We start from the raw sequence: 16,923 nt of genomic DNA, 5'->3' as shown, positions 1-16,923 counted from the left end.
AACAGCAAATTCAGAAAGTTAACAGTGCTCATATTTTGAAAACATCTAAACCATGTCCTTCCAGTTCAAAGGACGGACCACCAGTCCAATCAGCGCCGAGTCATGTCGCCCGAGGGTACCTACCTTTTCCGTTTTGAATTTGCTGTTGTGTTTTTTGATTTGTTATTGTGTTTTATGATTTGCTATTGTGTTTTTGAATTTGCTGCTGTTTTTTTGATTTGCTATTATGTTTTTGAATTTGCTATTATGTTTTTGAATTTGCTATTGTTTTTTTCTGATTTGTTATTGTGTTTTTGAATTTGCTATTGTGTTTTTGAATTTGCTATTGTGTTTTATGATTTGCTATTGTGTTTTTGAATTTGCTGTTGTGTTTTGCACTTCAGGGCCACCGTACAGTTCAGATATGCGTGGCTTCACCTTGGCAAGTGCCAGTCTCATGTCATTTTCACAGCAAAGTCTGTTCCTTTTCTTAGTTTTTATGTCCAGCATCCTCAAAAAACGATTGCTCACAAAGATATGTTGTAACAAATGGTATAAAAAATTCCAGGGCGGAGGCTCCACCGAACCCCTGAGACCGACTCACCGAACCCCTAGGGTTCAATCGAACCCAGGTTAAGAACCACTGCCCTGGTGGTACACGACCTACTTACAGTGCTACTTTTAAATTGAAATAAATACATTAAAAACATAACACTATGCTTGAATTTATTTTTTATATCCAGCCTGATGTAGCATCCATACATCCGGTTACAAGATAAAATGTGATGTCAGGACAGAGATGGGAAGTAACGAAATACAAATACTTTGTTAACGTACTTAAGTAGAATTTTCGGGTATCTATACTTTACTTCTCTATTTATTTTTGACATTTACTTCTTACATTTTAGTATCCGTACTTTCTACTCCCTACATTTTCAAATCAGGGTCGTTACTCTTGCGTTTAGATGGTGATTATTAATAAACAGTAAAATTTCACCATCAGTATCAGTAAAACGCGCCATGCAGTCAATGTGATTGATTGGATTATGCTTAGAAACGTATGTAAACACACACTGATAAGACAACCCTATTGGTGCATTTGTCTTCACGTGCACAAGACGATGAACATAAATAGCCTAAAATCAGGCAGGGAACTCATTGGAAGGAACTAAAATTGTTTGTGATAGTGGAACCAGGTAGCGAGAGCGTTGGTGGAGGAGATTTCTCGGGTAATGTAGTAGAGTCGAGTGAAGAAGACCAGCAACGCATCCCCCATCCTTGGTCATACCTCCGTGAGATGTTTGCATACCAATAAAGTTTTTGAACACCATGCACATTGAGTTCGCAATCCCTCATTCTTGTACAGCAGTTTGATTTTTTGAATGTGTTTAGGAAAGATTGGCCAATGTAGCTTTTTGTATTGATTTCAGTTCATTTTTCTTTGCTTGGACAGACTGTAGGTCCTGTAAGCTTTTACCTAAAATGGTGGTTTTGTCCTTCACAAGGTTACCGGCACTTTATACTTTTATACTTTAAGTATGTTTTAGAGCCTGTAGTTTTTACTTTAACTTGAGTAAAAAAGTTAAGTCAATACTTCAACTTTTACTAGTCTTTTTAAACACAGGTATATACTTGTACTTGAGTAAAGAATGTGTGTACTTTTGACACCTCTGTGTCAGGATGGTGAGTGGAGGTCAAATGAATGGTTCAATCTGTGTCAGGATGGTGAGTGGAGGTCAAATGAATGGTTCAAAATCTCTGCAACTGTGACTCCAAACAGGAAATAATAGGAGGAGAAGTGTAAATCAGGAGTGCACCGTTACCACCAAATGTGCCGAAGTGTCCATGAGCAAAACAATGAACGCCACTTGCACCTAACATTGCCTTGCATCTCCTCCGCCATCTCGGTGAGTGTGTGTGAATGGATAAATGTCATAATTAATAACCATTTATCTCAAAAAACAGCCCTATAAGTTAAGTCAAATCTTCTATGAAAGAGTTTAAATGGAAATCAAACACAGTAAGATTTAAATAATCGTAATAAATCTACATGTATGTAACATTTTGAACAAAATCCCAAACCATTGTTACGTTTGTGAGATTAGTTGTAGATTACAGTAATTCTATTACGTCTGCACTTTTTTTAAAACAATGCACTAATAAGTGTTTTATGATGTGTGACAACTCTAAGTAATGTCTCTCAAAGCCAGTGTTATGCTGAATGAAGCAAAAAAAAAAAAGTAATTTACTACTTCTTTCATCTCTCAGATGAAGGCAGCCTAAATAATAAAAAATAAATAAATAAAAGTCTGTGAAAATGAGTACAAAAGCCATTTAATCTCTCTCATCTTCCTCTTAATAACTGCAAATTTCCCCTTGGGCCCATGGGAGAGGGCCTCTCTGTGCCGCTGCCACCTTATCTGTCGCCTCCATATTTCAGCATGCTGAGCGGCTCCCTCAGTACCCAGCCCCCGGCCTCCTCTAGCTTGGGCCTGTGGGGAAGCTGGGCTCCTGGGCCCGCCATTGTTCTGGCCTGGGAGGAAAGTCCAGAGAGAGCCCTGAAAGCTAGACAGTGAGAATATTAAAAAAAAAACTTGAGCCACTGCTTCATTAAGCGGCAGCCTTTCACAAGCAAACATATCAGAAACAGCCCCTTTTCAGAGGCAGTAATTAGCAATTTGGAAACCTTGCCCCCTCAGGATATACAGTTTCAATTTAGTCAGCAGCTTTAGATTCTTAGGCACTTAATATTCATTGTTTCTGCCGTCTTCCCAATTTCTCAACATACATTGTCTAGTCTTTCACTGGCGATAAAGTGTTTTATCTTTCATGTAATTCTTCTTTTCAATGAGCCCTTTGCAAGAGAAGTTAATTTTTTATAAATAATTTTCAAAGGAATTTGCAAAGAATGTGAGGGATGATAGCAAAGTGCTCTTCAGGAAGTGCCAGGCTGAATATCATATGGAGCTTTTGCATGATTGATTGAAGTCTAGCTGTAAATAGAGTGTGAGAAAAGTTCCTGCAACTTCCTGGAAAGTTATATTGCTGCAAAACCCTCTACAACTGATGACGTAGATCACAAAAAGAAAAGGATATTCAAGTTTAAATGGTATGTACTTTACAGTGGTGTCATGATGTTACATTATTTATTTCTATTCTACAATTACTGACTGATGAATATTGTTATCAGGAATTATTTGCATGTGTTTGCAGTGACGTGATAAATCCTTTGCATGGATTTAATGGCAAATGTTTGCAAACTGCTTATTAAGCCAAACCACATATCGTACCTCAGGGGTGCAAGACTGACACTTATCTTTGCCACCACGGCGCTTTTGTTTCAAAACGCTACCACTTCCATTCATTTCCAATCAGCATTGTCTAATAGAAATAATTGATTTTTGCCTCTTCTCCACAAAACGCTTGTGATTAAACATTTTGTCTCCAAATCTAAATTCCAAGATCGCCATCAACACTTGAGAAAAATACTCATTAAAGCAAAAAAAAAAGAAAAAAGAAAAAAGAAGAAGAAGCTAAGATGTGAAAGGAGGAGGCAGGGAATGAAATAATGAATGGAGTCCGAGTGAGCTATCTTTCCTAGGCAGAGCGCCACTAGGGATGCAAACTCTCAGCCACCAGAAATGAGCTACCTATCTGTGAAAAGAGTGACTGCTCCATCCTATTTGATTTGGCTCTCCTATCATCTCTTAAGAAGATGTCAGCCTTGCTTCTTCTATTGCTCTGAGCCTTTATCAACCCGGAGACGATTTCCCTGCGTAAAAAAAAAAAAAAAAAAACAGGAGGGGGAGACGCATTTCAGTGCCTTTCAGGGAGCAACACTAAAGAATAAATGTTATGCGATAAAAAGGGGGTTGTTAAATAGATCTGTCTATTTGTATGGTAATAATGATCGCTTAAAGACTCAGGGCTCCGTGACTTGTAGAACAAGGAAACAAATCTGTATTCAGGTATTGTGTTAACATGACTCTCCAAACGACCTTGTGAAACTTTCATACAGTAAAAAATGAGTTGGATTCTCCTGTTTTGTTTTGGGGGTTTTCTGTTCGTGTCAGTTTGTTTCCTTTTTCTTTTGCCGTGGAGGAGTCCCTACACTGAGCAAAGCAGCTTGTCTCTACCTGAGCTCTTTGCATTTTAAATGATATCTGTCCGAGTATTTATTGACAGATCTGGTACAGATTATCCGGTTGAGTATTCAGTATTCAATTCATTATGTGTCTAGTAGTTAAATACTGTATGTTTACTATTCTGACATGCATATTTATTCAAATTTATTTGAGCAATAGAAGCTGTACCACAATTTTAGAATACTCCAGTACAAGAAATCAAAAGTAGAGTACAGAAGTAATGTAGTACTTCAGCAAAATATCAAAAGTAAATGCAGAAAGGTCCTTTTCAAAAGGTTTATATAGACCTACTGTATATCTCATACAATAACTCCACTGTTGTTATAGATATAGAACATGAATTGTAATTTTTTAGCCAGTCAAGCAGAAGCAAAATCTTTAACAAAACATCATATTTTATAATAAAATAAATAGTAACTGTAGCAGATACTGTAAATGTAAGAGTACAATGAGTACAAAGTACAGTATTTCTCTCTGTGGCTTTGGGGAAATGCACTTAGTTACTTTCCACGACTGAATATTGTGATTTTGATCAATGTTTGTCAATGTGTGTCCCAGTTTAACCATTAAAACCACAGCAATACCTGCTGACTGTCAAAACGTCAGCCCTGAGGTCTTTCATTAGGATTCAGGGTAGGCTCTAGTTTTCTGTCCCCTGGTGACAACAAGCTATTAACAAAATTATCTGGAAAGCTGGCCCATAAACCTCAGGAGCATTCTTTTGTTGTCAAGCAAATCAAACAGTAAGTGGGGTTTATTTGTTGCTCTGCGCACCTGGAGACCTTCCTGTACATTGTTTCAGATGCATCACTGCCATGAGGAGCCGTGTCAACCTGCCCCACTATGGTGCGTTTGACGTGTCAATTTAGAAGGTGGCAGGTTGAAGCTGAGCCCGGGTTAGTTGATCTTTTATCTGTTCCTTTGATATCTGCATGTCAGTGTAAACAACAAACAGTTCAGCTCAAAAATGTCTGTCGGGGGAGTGCGACTGATCCTCCAAGCAGTGGTGTAATCTTTTTTGCATGAATAAATAAATATGTATGCAGTGATGCAGCATCAAAGGTAATGGCTTGAAAATGATAAGTGAAGATATTAAAATAGCACACTGTTCTTGGTGAGCATGGAGGGTACCAGGGCCAACACTCTGGTGGTTGCAAGAGATGAGAACAAATTCAGTATGGGGCTGCAGTGATAACTCAGAGGCACGTGTGAAAATACAGGGAAAATGTGAAATTAACAGCACAAGTAACTGCTGATCCAGCAGCGAAGATGCAGCCTGTTACACGTTAAGACGTTAAGAGAACAAGAAAGTGAAACAGAAAACCTGCCGTTATCTTTTCTGCCCCCTTGCACGGTGTAATGTCTGGAAAACTAAGTTTTCATTACAGATTTTTACTAGTTAATAGTGTGAAATATGACTTCTTAATACCTGTTACCAAACTACAGGCTGCATGTATGAGGGAAACAAGATACAAATAACCTTTTTCAGATCAGATCTCATGCCTACAAATTTGACCTTCCCACAAGAACCATCAACAATGTAAACAGTAATATTTGATTAAAAACCTTTATGAAGGTCTAAGCTGCATGCCATGTAATCCCAACTGTTTGTTACATACGATCTCTTACTCGACTGTCAAACTACTAAACAAGAGCAAGATTTCCCATCAAAAGAAAACAGAACAAATGTTTTAATCAGTTTTGGAAAAAGAAAAACACACGTAAGATTTCTTCAAAGGACAAAGGAGCAATTAATTCATATCAAGGCAGTCATGTGAGCAAAATCACCTGACAAATATAGAAATGTTTTCCTCATTTGTGTAATGTGAAAAACTTTTGGATATTAAAAGTAAGCATTCTTGTATCATCTCCTTCTTCCGTATTTCGCTGATTTTCTGTGTTCATGAAAGTCTGTCAGCTACACAGAAAGGTGAAAGATGGCAATGAAATGCAGAAACATTAAAGAATTCAAAGACACAAAGACACATGAGCAGTATTCAAGATGTAGAACACATCCTTAAACAACTCATAACTTATGACTAAATGTATTTTGTATTCTTCCCTCACAACTGTATTCTCTACAATGTCTACAGCTGAACAGCGGAGGAGGAGGAGGAGGAGGAGGAGGATGCAGACGACACAAGGCTCTCCAGGCCCGGCGTGGAAAGCACTAGAGGTAGATTGATTAGCCTGCTCAGTTTGGCTGATTAATCAGGGCCTGTTAGGTGGAAACGAGCACCATTTATGGCTGATTATCTTCCCAGAAGGCAAAATCTTGAGGTACAATCCACAGTGGAACTTTTCCACCTCCATTTAAACGCAGCATTTTCCATCTCCTTCTTTTTTTCAGTAATGAAAATGCTGCTTACATTTGGTTTCATGAAGTTTCACATTACTGCTGTTGGAGTATTGGGCTTAACGTTTTTCCACTTTAATTTGACAATGACCAACGAGTCAAAGTAAAGGGGAAAATATCTATTTTTCCCCTTCAATTCAGAAATGCATTTTACCAGATAAACTAATGTCATTACAGCTAAATGACTTGCCGTAGCCTCAGACAGGGACCTCTTGATCATCCAAAGATTTAGGCTCTTCAAGAGGACTCGTCATCAAGGGGGCTTAAGTGGCTGAAATTCAGTTTGAAAGACAGGTGGTTATGTAATTGATTTGTTTTTACTCATGTAATTCATTCACTGCTGTTCCTGTTATTTTCAACTTTCAGGAGTTCGGACTTAATTCTGCTGTAGAAAAGGCGTTTAACTGTTAAAGTATTAGTTCATGCTCATTCTAAGCCTCCCTAAAGGGGTTACATGTGAAAACACTCATGTCAATTTTCTATGACGTGAACATGGAATTCAATGATTTTATATGAAGTATTTTTATTTGTCTGTTTTCAGGAGAAATAACATTCTCAGGCGTAAAACTGTTATGATGCAATGTGCTGCTCAATCCTTTAAAGCTGCGTTTTAACATTTAACACATTTCTTGTTATTTGCTTTAGTGCAGAAAGAACGATGAAAAACGTTTATGTTTTAAAAGTGTGATCATGTGCTGGAAAAATGAATAATTAATTGCCCACAATTTTGATTCTTGAATAATAATTTCAGTCATTTATCAAACAAAAATGCCAAATCACAGGTCCTAGCTTCTCAAATGTGAGAATTTGTGCAGATTACTTTAAATATCTTCAACTTTGGGTTTTTGACGATTGGTTAACATTTGAAGAGCTTTAAGAAATTGTGGTTTCATAAATCAAGCAACAAAACGATTAATCAACAAAATAATTGAAACTTATTGATGATGCCTTAATAACTGTACAATTACCGTATGTAGCTCTAAAATACTGAGGAACCAAAATAACTAAATAACTACAAACTCCAGTAACAGTGAAAGAAAGACTTGACCTTTTACATTGAAGTGAGCTCGATATTATAGTAATGCTGACACTATCAAATTGGAAAGTGAACACCTATCACCCTGTGGACAGTTGCAATCACCCTTTTCATCTTGTACAGTTCATTCTCAATGGAGCTAGACCACATGTGACACGGGACTTTAACTTTCCTCTCTATCACCACCACTAGCTACGGGAGACAGAAGCGAAGGATTATTAACATGTTTGAATTCTGGTGCATGTTCTGTGTTTTACCGCAATTTCTGACAGGTTTTTCTCTAAACAACAGGAAAGGACGTCTCTGGTGGTAACGGCGCCCTCGTCTCTGTGGACTCGACCCTTTAACGATCCCACCACACCTCATGCTACTGTCCAGCCTTGCAGACAATGCTCGCCTCCAGTGTGGCCTTCCCCGGCCTGGTCACCCGTTTCCATTTATCTGCTGGGATAACTATAAAAATCTGTCAGGAGCAGGGTGGCTTTTTCGCTCAGCTCAGCCCAGCTGGCAGATTGAGAGCCCCCTGTAATGCACAAGTCTGTTTTTATTATTCTTGCTGGGAGAACACTATTTCATCAAGTGCATGATTCCACAGAGGAGAGGAGACAGCCCCAGCCCGGCTATATTTCTTCCAATCAAACATTCCAAGGGGAAAAAATGAGCGGGTGCCATCAAATCCCAGAATAATGCTGCCAGATTTTATGTAAAAAGAAGGACTGATGGACAAATACAGGAAGGCAAGACAAGTTTAATGACGTGTGTTCAGGAGCTGAGATTGGAAAACTGACAGAGAAAAGCAGCCTCTTTGCTGGAATATAAATTGTTGTGCGCTGTAAAAAGGCTTTTATCTGGAGTGAATATGGGACGAAATACACAGGTCAGGGTTAAGTCATTTTCTCCGGCAAGTTAAGCGAATAATGAAGGCGAGCCCGCGCGGAGAGGAGCACTGCTACTGCCAGTTTGTCTTCATTTATTATGCCAAATCTCATGATTTTGGCGTTGGCGCAGTGAGTGCTCTGGCGCGCACCGGTGGACGACATATCGCTTAATTTACACAAGGTAATGAAAGCAGGGAATGGGAGGACAAAACAATTTACCTGCTGACACGGGAAGAAGTGATTTGCGAACATGGGGGGTGAGCGAAAGAGCAGGCAGAGGGCCAGGGCCAAGGGGTGGAAGAGGAGCAGAGATAGGGATGAGGGGGAAGAGGAGAAAAAAAGAAAGAGGGAACGCGGGGGGGGAGGCAGGGAAGAATAAAAGACAGGGAGGGGGTGGAGGGAAAAACAAAGGGATGAAACCGACAGACTCAGGCTTAAGCCTCAGCTTGCCGGGTGATGATGATGTCTTCAATGAGGCAACTGTAAACTCTCACTCCGTCTCTCCCTCCCTCCCCCCCACGGACACACTCAAAAATACACGCAATCAGGAGGCGAAATTGACCTCAAATCTGGAGAGTCTGTGCTGACAAGGCCCTTGTTTTACTCCCTCCAACCCACCCCAATTGTAATCACTTATCAGAAAGCCACTTTGTGTGGAAGGGATGGGCGGCTTCAACATCACTCTGGAGCCGCAACAGGTATTTTCACCCAAAGACCAAATCTCTCACGGCTGTCTCACACCCAATTTTGCTGACCAGTACGGTGAGAGTGTATTTTATTAATGTGTATTATTTAATGTATTAATGTATGAGTGCATCATTTTAGATGTTAAAAAAAAAAGCTTTATCTGCCCTGAAATGTGTCAGCATGATTTGCTCCGTATCCTCATATCTTAACCAGAGTTAAGAAATTAGGATTACCACACAAATGATCCAAACAGGCAATCACTCCACAGTATTGATGGATGCGTTGTAAAAGTGCACAATTGGCCATTCAGCTGATGGCCTTTCACACAAAAAGAAAAAAAACAAAAGAGTCTCGCCGAGACTCCCTGACAATATGGCTGGAGCAGCACTGTAATTTTCCAATCACTAGCCCTTCAGGCCAGGCCGCTCCTTAGGGCAGTAAGATCAGACGAGCTCCGGCATTTTCTTTTGTAAGAGTCCAAACTCTATTTGTCTGCTCACAGGGACAAAAACAATCAGGGAGCCGAGAGAGAGACTGGCTTTTTGGTCTCTCTGGAGAAGGGCCAAAGACAGAGCGGGGGGGTGACACAGATAACCGAGCCCCCCCTCTCCACATACACACACACACACACACACCACTCGCCCGCTGTGGGTGGTTGGTTCTGGTGATGATGAACGGGGACGCAGCTCAGCACCAGGTCCCTGCTGTCAAGGCTCTCCGCAGGACGAGACAGAGAGAGGAAGTGTCACTCTCGGCGGGCCTGCTGGGCCAACCTGGACTCTGCTGAGTCCTGCTGCTCGAGTCTTCACAACAAATCAAACACCATAACACCCACCCCCTCCCGAACACAGCCACACACACACACACACCCATACACACATGCAAACAACCAGGCCTTTGCCACTGTCCAGGAGAATGTGTCAGAAAACATAAACATACTGAATGTCTGTTAAGTATTTGGGCTGATGTGGACTGATATATTCAGCTTTGGCTCTCGTTGGATAAGAAACTAGTCCTTGGACGGTGGTTGTACACTGGGGGGGCTCCCTGCAGCCTCTCCTCTGTCCTCCACCCTCCCTTGTCCGCAGCCCTCTCCACAGGCTTATTTCCCCTCACAATGAGAGGTGACAGTGAACAGTGGAACTCGTCAGTGTGAATAACACGCAGTCATGCTTGGTGAGACCCTCTGGTGGAGCGCGACACAGACACACACACACACACAATGACGCACACACACTGAGGCTCAAGGGCCCAGTGGTAGGCACGCTGTCAACCTCAGTGCACTGCCTTCCATTACAGCTTAACTGGGGACAAATTGAGCAATCTGATGGGTTAAATCTGACATGTTTGCCCGTCTGAAATGTAATACTGTGTGTACAGTATCGCTTTCCACACTTTCCGTGGGGTGAAAACAGCGAGCTACAGGACGTAGATGAGTTCTTAATGAATGCAATCAACCTAACGTGTGGTCTCGGATCATAACGAAGGTCGGAGTGACATTTTTTAAAGTTTACAAACTCAGCCAAGCTCACGTTGCTGTGCCATCCGGTCTGATGCGTGTCCCTCGGTGATGTGCTGTTCTCTTGGGTCTTGCCGTGTCCTTCAGTGGCACCTTATGAGAGCAGTCCATAATACTACCAGTGGTCAGGCTTAATTTACCCGCTTTCTCTGTCCACTGCCCCATCAGCATATAGTATCACATAACTGTTAATGGGCTAATGGAGGAAGGAGGGAGGGAGCAGGGGCGAGAGGAAGACAGCGATAGTTAGGGAAATGGAGCTCAGGTTCATCCAAACATTTAATAACTTATCCAATCTGGAGCGTTCACCTCTTGCTGGGCTAATTATATCATTTAACTTGGCTGGGAGAAGAGGCCAGCGTGGACGCTCCTGTCTTACAGTGTCATCACATAATTATGACTTATACCAGTGCGTCCTAGCAAGCTGGATGAAGTCAGCTTGCCATAAATTTTAATGATCACTTAGACAATGCGAACATTCGCGGGGCTTCCGCTACATTAGCAGGGAAATATGGACGCCGTCGCGCACAAAAAGAGAGGTAAAAGGAGAGGAGAGGCAAGCCCGAGGAAGTGCAGGGAGGAGATGTTTGTGTGACATGTTTGGGGAAGGTGAGTTTAGACTGGGTAGAAACAGCCGCTTGATTGTGTGGGATCAGGTTCTGTGGTCACTAGGCTGCTAAGAGGCCAACGTCAGGCCTGTCAGAGGGCTAAACACCCGAGTATAGTCTGCATCAATGGAAAAACAGCAGCTGACACTCAATGCTTGTGGGCCAACTGCTGACCTCATTCTGCGAATAAAAACGCACTGGACGGAAGGGAAGAAAGCTTGGCGTATCTAATATGGAAAATTGATGCTTTATTCCTCAGCGCAGCAGAAGTTTCTAATAACTTTCAAAAGTTGGGGAAAAAAGAGAAAAGGCCATAATACTGGGAAAATAGATGGGGCATAATGAAAAGGGCTGAGTGTCTTTTTTTTAATAGCTGTAAAATGGCTAATTAGCCCTCTATGATTGATCATTGTGGGAGCACGCATTGGGAGGTTTGAGTCTCCTGGGCTTTAATAGTTTTCTGGTAAAATAATTTTACATTTCTAGTGTAATTAAGAAATGTTCTGTGACCTCTGTGACCCTTTGAGAGTGGTACGTGGAAATATTTTTATAAGTCAACGAGGGTTGCATTTAATGCTGTGTCAATAAATATGACGTTTGTCATAAGAAAATGTAGCTTAGCATCAAGCGTAAACCTATACTACAGAAGGAGGAATATTGATTTCAAGATGCAGGTGCCCACATATTCTGCACTTATGAAAAAAAAAAAAGGAGAAAGGAGAGCAGTCAGAGAGAAGCTGATCTCTCTTGCACTTAATATTAATGTCTGTTTTGTGGCTATCCCGTTTCAGGAGGACCCAGCTCCTGCGGTGGAGCGATTGAATGACAGAGATTACCTGTTTGGAAAGCCCCACGAGACAGCTGATTGATAATGCATGACAGAAAAATGTTTTTGTTTACCCACAGATATGGCTTTGAGCCGGGTTTCAGTTTCTTTTGTTTTTTTTCTTCGGAAACCTGATTCACTGGACTGAAGTGGATTGAGGAGAGAGTACCAGGTCAGGAGGTCTCGTCTGTGAGTCAACTGTGGCGTCTGGCTCCATACGTACCATCTCAACCAGGGGAGGGGGTCATCCACATCATATTCATCCCATCCAGTCTGTGTTGTCCTAAAGGGGATATAACATAAAAACATAATCTCACACCACAATTTCATTCCTTCAGCAGCATTAGATTAGATTGAAACTTCCCTGCACACTTTCCTGGGGCTGTCAAATGAGCTGTCAGTCATGTGTCAGAGCCGGCCCCTGCTCATCTGCTCTAATACATCACACAGCCTTTTATATGGATCAGTATGAGTGTGACTCTCTACACAAACGCCAGCAGCTCCTCCGCTGGGACGCGGAGGTGATTGATAACACTTCCCCAGCTCTTCACACTCATGCCCATTTGTATAGTTGGTTGGAGAAGGGCCCCTGGTGTCCACTGACATCTACGGTGCCCATCATCGCCTGGCGGAGAACGTGACATCAGCCTCTGAAACACCGCAACTCGCTGTGATACATGCCAGGAAACGGTCAACTTTTCATTCATAAAGTACAGTCTGACAGCCATTGACAGATCACTTGTACCACAGACTGATATTTGTATTTTCCTGAACAATGAAGCTATACGGGAAACAAGCTGAGGTGCCACTTGACGTTAAAGATGCCAGCTATTAAATCAACTATTTAACCTTCATATTATCACAGCTGATAAATGTTTATTGCTCATTAGCTTGTCCGTACAGTTTAATGCTTTGGAAATCCTCAGTGTTGAGGCCACTGAAGGGAATCCTGAGCCTGTTTTTTGTGTACCGTCATATTGGCATATTGGCCGGGCTAATGGCCACTTGGCACATAGACAGCTATCCATCCCAATCTCAGCTTCACTAATCCAATTGAGGCAACCTGCTTGGCAAGAGAGAGACTCATCTGTCTTTACTGTTCATTAATAGGGCTCCTCTTCGAGCTCGGAGCCCATTCACATTCCTTCAGATCGGACCGCAAGCAAACCCCATCACTGAAACACTGGATCTGTGCTGGAGGTTCAGCAGGGAGAGGAGGGGGCGACGGATATATAATCACTTCAGAGATACATAATCACTGCTGTGTGGGGTAAAGTATCAGAAAATATGATACCCCCCAAAGGGATGATGAAAAACACTATGCAGGTATGTGATTCAGCTCAATATCATGACGACCATGCTATGTTTTGTTTTTTTAAGCCTGTCTCACTCTGTCCTGAGTAAAGAGCCTTCCTGTGATTGTTTTTTTTCCCCTTTCCATGGCAGGGCTTTATGTCTTGCGGTGGAATGATAATAATGTTTCTAATCTTGTTACATTGCACACAGAATTGTCTTCTATGTTAATGATGGACCGGCCCCCTCCTTGCTCCACTGAGATGCTTACTTTCAATTTGTGTACTGTCATCTACCCGCCACGCGCTTGAAATTGATGCACCCTCTTCCTTTTAATTAAATCAAAAAACAGTCGGGGGTCTAAGCAGGTGGGGGACCTGCTCCCATATACAGCCATCACAAAAGACCTGGCTGACTCCAGGACGAATGCAGGTCACTCCTGTTAGTCTTTCTGTGTGTCGTCAAGTTATATGCATGAAATTGGTATCAGATTTAAATAACAATTACAAATAGGACATCTCTTAAGTTAAATAAACTGATTTTTACATGTTAATCAGGTGGTTTTGTCAAGACAAACTTTTTTTATTTGGGTTCCACTGCAATCTAACTTTCTTATAATATTGATTTCAGTTAAAAAGTCAGTGGACAGTTTTCCTTGTAAAAAAATAAATAACAATCCCAGGAATCTTTCCCAGGTAGGTTTGCCCTCGGGCAGAGCTGGAGCCAAAGTCTAAGAAATGAGAGCGTAAAATTCCCACACATTAGAAGGCAGATAATTGGATTTCCTGTGTCCTGTACGGTGGGCGGTGTGGTTCCTGCAGCTGTGACATTATCAAGGTAACATAACCTGAAGGCTGCGGTGCAGCAGCACAGGCCCCGCAAGGCCTGTCCTCCAGTTCCACATCATTGCCTGCTTGGCTATTCATCCTGTGGACCCTGCAAATGAAATTATGGGAGGAAGAGCAAAGGACATTCTTTGGGAATTAATCCCATTTATGCCTAAACCCACTTCAGATTTTTATAGTGAGGCCCTCTTTAGATGTAAGGCGCATTTACAATTAGACAAGGCCTTAGGAGAATTGAAAGAAATACTGTGTGTGTTGGTTTGTTTGGTGGGTAATTTGTAGACACAGACAGGAAACAGGAGAAATCAGAGGAAAAAAGAAAAAAGAAAAGAAACTTTAATACTATTCTTAAAAATTGGTTGTCATTGAAACGCATCTGGGCCAGATATGCGTCATTTGACTTCAGTGTCTGAATGATCTCTTCATGTTAACATTACAACATGGAACAATGCAGAAACAGACGTAAAACTGTATGAATTACCATGTGAGATAAATGTAAATATCTTTTATATTGCTACTGAGAATCTGAAATACACAAATCTACAGCAGCCAAAATTAACATATTTTTAATTGATTATTAGATATTTGTCTTCTAGAATCCTTACATTTCTAATCATGGACATATCACAGAGACTCACTGAGGTCTCTGCAGTCAGACACCATCCATACAGACACATATGCACATATCGAGTATACCAGAGTTTGTTTTCTCTAATATGAACAAAACAACACAAAAACACCCTTTAGAAATTAACACTATAACATGTTAATGGTATTGTACAACTGCCCCTCCAATTGTTTCTTAAATATCATTAAATAAATACATTTCAAACAACACTAACCTACATTTACAACACCATAAACTCAGTGATATTATAGGACATTTGTAGAAATACAATGGGGATTTCTTTGATACAGCATTTTAAAACTAAAATGTTCAGGATGACTGAGAGTGATGTTTAAAAAATAAATAAATACAACTGTACCATCAGCTGTCTGATACGACGTTTTATATATGTATGTATGTATATTTATACAGTGTGTTTGGTTTTGTTTTGTTCTACATTTCCTCTCTGTGGACGTTGGAGATTCAGTCTCAGATGTCAGGGCAATTTATTATTTCCAAAACCTTTAAAAAAAAATCTTGCATGAATACTTTTTTGTGTAGGAGTTTAGCCCAGAGCAAATGCAACCTTGTACTGCAACCTTTAAAATGTTTTTTAATTAAAATTGCATAGAAAATGACTAATTGTCTTTAAAAATTCTGTTTCCATCTTACCTCTAATACCGATGATCTAAATATTGCATCCCTGTTGTAATATTCTGCTTTGCAACTGTGTTTCAGCCATGGATGTATGAAGAGGTTTTACCCACACAGCCACAGAAAGCACCTGACATCAATTAGCCCCGTCTGTTTACTCTCGCGATGCATTGCAGATAAACACTGCCCCCTAGTGACGGCGCGAGAATACAACTGTTCAAACTGGAAGGTAATGCCAACGTTGTTTTGTAGATGAATCTCCAAATCCTGTCGGATTTTTGAAACTCTTTATTTACTGAAGTTTTATAGAGCTGTGAAGTAAAAAATAAAATAATGTAACTTCTCTTTTTATTAATTTAAACCATGTTTAAACATCTAAACCAAAAAAATAAACCAATATACTGCACTATACACACTTTAAACAACTGTTTATATATAAATCACACCAAATCTTTGCCCCTAATATTTAAAAAATTGCATGTTATTTTCTTTACTCTGTACAAAATACCATATAATATTGGATTCAATTCGATTATATAAAATAAACACATGGGTTTGTCATAAACTGAAGGATACAAAGCTGGACACACACACACACACACACACACACACATCATACAAGTCTTAATACAAGGGCTGGACTGATTACAGCTCCTTCACTGTCCTCATCAAGACCAGCTCAGACCACAGTCAGCGATAAGAGGCCCCAAACACACACACACACACAGTGAATACAGTAATCTGCTCTATCCACTGCACACACATACTGTACTTATGAACACACACATAAACAAACACACACATACACAGTGTGACAGCCTCCTCAGGCAGCCTCAGAGCTCAGACAGGTCCCTGCCATCATCCCGTCCTCTACCCTAAACACGCAGTTTTAATTTCAAAGCTCTGATTAGCTGATGATTGCATGACAGCCGCCGACCAGGTTCCCTTTTCGCCCCGCTCCCAGACTGCAACTCAATCATGCCCAATTAGTGGGTCCCCAAACACTCTCTCTTATTAGAGGACTCATAATCGACTCATTGTGTCCTGATTTGGCAAATAAATCACTCTGGAGGCTGCTGACTCCCCCCCCTCCTACCCTTCCCCACGTTCTCTCTCCCCCACTTCTCTCACCCTGTCTTTCACTGCCCACTCCCCTTCTTTTCCTTGTCCAGGGGTTCAGTGACAACGTTTTTCAGGCGTGCTTTTCATTGGAGCTGACAGTTTGAGCAACGCCGGACCCCCTTTTTTTTTTCTTCTTCTTCTTTTTCTTTTTTTTTCTTTTTTATTCCCCCTGAAGAATGAAGAATAATTTAGCAGCTAAGGCAAGGCAGGCAGCATGCGGGTGTCCTTGTCCTACAAGGTTAAGAATCCATTCCATCTGAGCAAGAAAGGAGTGAATTAAAATAAATGATGGCCAGATATTTATTGCGAGTTTGTAGATGAAGCCAAGTTACTCCAGTGGACCAGCGGGGCCTGGGCTGCCAGTGGCT

The 16,923-nt window shown here is 41.0% G+C and overlaps 1 long non-coding RNA gene across 1 annotated transcript; it reads right to left on the bottom strand.

The window, feature by feature from the left end:
* Positions 1-1,977: 1,977 nt before the first annotated feature.
* On the bottom strand, positions 1,978-15,749 carry LOC113744630 (uncharacterized). Its single transcript, XR_003461691.1, has 3 exons — positions 15,452-15,749; positions 12,258-12,317; positions 1,978-2,544 (listed from the first exon to the last, which is right to left on the bottom strand). It is a non-coding gene; the product is annotated as an uncharacterized LOC113744630 (long non-coding RNA).
* Between the last annotated feature and the right edge of the window lie 1,174 nt (positions 15,750-16,923).

The sequence above is a fragment of the Larimichthys crocea genome, chromosome XXIV, assembly GCF_000972845.2.
Source record: "Larimichthys crocea isolate SSNF chromosome XXIV, L_crocea_2.0, whole genome shotgun sequence".
Classification (NCBI taxonomy): Eukaryota; Metazoa; Chordata; class Actinopteri; family Sciaenidae; genus Larimichthys; species Larimichthys crocea.
This window is presented reverse-complemented; position numbering and strand designations above follow the sequence as displayed.